This window comes from Erinaceus europaeus, chromosome 9, assembly GCF_950295315.1.
Source record: "Erinaceus europaeus chromosome 9, mEriEur2.1, whole genome shotgun sequence".
Lineage (NCBI taxonomy): Eukaryota > Metazoa > Chordata > Mammalia > Eulipotyphla > Erinaceidae > Erinaceus > Erinaceus europaeus.
The window spans coordinates 67,730,775-67,734,226 of NC_080170.1; the positions used below are offsets into that span (position 1 = coordinate 67,730,775).

The window sequence follows — 3,452 nt, forward strand, 5'->3', positions numbered from 1 at the left end:
ACATTTTAACCCAACAATACCACTCTTTTGAATGATCCAAAGGACATGCAAACACTAACTTGAAGGGACATATGCTCCCCTATGTTCATAATTGTATTATTCACAGCAGCGAAAGTGGAAACAGCCTAAATTCCATCAACAAATGACTGGATAAAGAACTTATGGGATGAGTCATGACATCATCTCTCCAGACAATAACTTGGATCCACGTGCATATCAGATGTCAAGCTCAGGGAAAAAAGAAAAAAGAAAAAAACAAATGAGTAGTCATGAGCCCTTCAGAATGTAACTAAAACAGGTCTACTAACTATCTACAAAATGGAGAGCCCCCAATCTTCATCTGTACTATTACAGCCTTAAGGTTTATGATTGGTCAACAATTTGTTCTGCTTTATAGCTTAACTCTTTTTCAGCAACCAGGTTCCAGATGTTATCATGATGCCAATTGGAATTCCTTTGGCAGACGACTCTACTGATGTGTCCTGGAGACCTCTTTCCCCAGAATCGTCCTATCAACACCCAAACCCATGTTCTGTGGGGAAGCAATTACAGAAGTCAGACCTTCCACCTTCTGCACCCCATAATGACCCTGGGTCCATACTCCCAGAGGGATAAAGAATAGGAAAGCCATCAGGGGAGGGGATGGGATACAGAGTTCTGATGGTGGGAATTGTGTGGAGTTGCACCTCTCTTATCTTATTGTTTTGTCAGTGTTTCCTTTTTATAAATAAAAATTTTTAAAAAGAAGTTATGGGGTAAGGTAGGTGTAGGGTGGACAGCATAATGGTTATGCAAACATAATTCTCATGCCTGAGGGTCCAAAGTCACAGGTTCAATCTCCTGTACCACCATAAGCCAGAGCTGAGCTAGTAAAAAAGGGGGAAAAATCTAGTAAAAAAGAAAAAAAAAGAAAGGAAAAGAACAAACGTGGGGGCCAGGAGGTGGTGCACATAGTACAAAAAAAAGGACTCACACAAGGATCCAGTTCAAGTGCCTGACTAGCCACCTGCTGGGGGTGGGGGGGTCAGTTCACAAGCAAGTGAAGTAAGTCTTCAGGTGTCTCTGTGTCTCTCTCCCTCTCTATCCCTCTCTCTCCCTCTCTATTTCGTATCCAATAAAATTTTTTAAAAAGGCCTCCAGGAGCAGTGGATTTGAGCTCCAACAACAAACCTGGACACAAAAGTAAAGATGCATAAAAGAAAAGAGGATGAGGAGGAAGAGAAGTAGTAGCAGCAGCAGTAGTCGTAGCTGTTGTTGTTCTCATACAATATATACTTCATGGAATACCGCCCTAAAATCAACAATATGATATTGTGTCCCTTGGGACAAAATTGATGGAACTGGATGTCACTATGCTTAGCAATATGAGCAGAGATGAAAGATAATTACTGGATGGCTTCACATGTGCAATCTAGAGAACAAATACATATCAACTCACAAATAAAATCCAGAAGTAAGCAAAAGTGTCTCTAAGACTCTGAGAACTATGATGACTATCTGACTCTCCTGGGGAGACCGGGTCACAGAACTTTGGTGGTGGGTGCAATATGAAACTATATCCTGTAATGTTATAATCCTGTAACCATTATTCATCATAATTAAAATTGGTTGCCTCAGTTAAAAAACCCAGACCTTTCACCTTCTGTACCCTATAAAAATTTTTGGTCCATACATAACCCCAGAGGTATAAATGGTAAGAAAATATAACCAAAGGTCTCTGAACTCCAATTCCATTAGGTGCTGGAGAGAGAGAGAAAGAGAGAGAGAGAGGGAGAGAAGGAAAGACACTTGGAAGTAGTAGGTGTGACATAGAAAGATAAAGCTGGATCATATTAAAAATAGGAAAAAATATATAAATATAAATAGACAGAAATAACAGCCCATTGACATGGAACTCTTGTGGTGGGAAAGGTGTATAATTTAACACCTATTATCTTGGAATTTTGTAAATCAATATCAAATCATTAATATTCTTAAAAGAATATAGACATAATACACATTTGTATTCACATATATAGTATAATATAAACGGACGAATAGTCCCTAAAGGAATAATGGGATGTCAAAAATAAATAAATAAATAAATAAATAAATAAATAAATAAATAAAAGGTAAAGAACCCATCACCTAAATTTTCATTATCATGCACTGAGTATCTAATACCCTCTCTACCCCCCTCATTTCTTCCTTTCCCAGAGAACTGTGCTTTTGTGTAATACTCCACACCCAGTTCAAGCTGCATCGTGAATTTTCCCTATTTGTACTTGGTTCTGAAATTAAATCTATAAGTTTAGGGAGTGGTGTGCAGACACCTATTACAAGGTCATATGAACTGTACTTATATTTCAACAACTGTCCTGTAAACCATAATCTTCCCAGTAAAATAATTTATGAAGGAAGGACAGGATATTGTGAGGCAGGGAGGTTCAAGCCAACTGCCAGATGGTCTCAGCTATTTGTGAGATATGACATTGAAAAACATGAACTAAATTATAGAAGCCAGACCTTCCACTTTCAGCACCCCAGAATGTCCTTTGGTCCATGCTACCAGTGGGATAAAGAATAGTAAAGCTACCAGCGGAAGGGAATTCTAGTGGTGGGAATTGTGTGGGGTTGCACCCCTCTTTCCTATGGCTTTTGTCAGTGTTTCCTTTTTATAAATAAAAACTATTAAAAAATAGGGAAGCTTCTAATGGAGGGGATGGGATACAGAAATCTGGTGGTGGGAAGTGTATGGAATTGTGCCCCTGTTATTATACAGTCTTGTTAATCATTACTAAACCAATAATAAAAATTTTAAAAATCCCCCAGAAAGGCAGTATACACATGAAAAAAAGAAATAAAAACATGAACTTATAAAGGTGGAGTGTTCATACTGCCTCTCTTATCCTATGGCTTTTGTCAGTGTTTCCTTTTTATAAATAAAAATTATAAAAAGAAAAAATCTTTATGGGTTTCCTGCTAAAATAAAATTTAAAATACTCAAAAAATGAAAGAATGATATAAGTTATCTGGGTAGGGAGAACACAAAACTTTGGTGATGGGTGCAGTGTGACATTACACTCCTATATTCTATAATCTTATAACAGTCTAAATCATTAAATCACTAATTTTTTGACGTGAGGAATTTTTATGAATAGTTTCCATGCCACTAAGTGAAAAAGTATGCAACCAAACAGCATGTTCAGTATAATCACATTTTTGAATTAAATAGGTATGTGAAAGAATTGGAGATATATATATATATAGGTTATCTATGTTGAAGATCGAGGTAGATTTTATTTTAATTTGCTTAATACTGTTTTTCAATTGCATTATCTTTTTTTTGTCTTTTATTTTTTCTTTCTACATCATCTTTTCAGACTGTGTCCAGAGACTTCACGTGTGGGATGACAACCCTTCAGCTTCATTACTTGGGTGAGACCTTTCCTTTCATAGTATACTCTAATTTC

The 3,452-nt window shown here is 36.8% G+C and overlaps 1 pseudogene; it reads right to left on the reverse strand.

Moving 5' to 3' along the window:
• LOC103128081 (uncharacterized) overlaps positions 1–2,242 on the reverse strand; it is a 39,502-nt pseudogene extending 37,260 nt beyond the window's left edge.
• Positions 2,243–3,452: the final 1,210 nt, after the last annotated feature.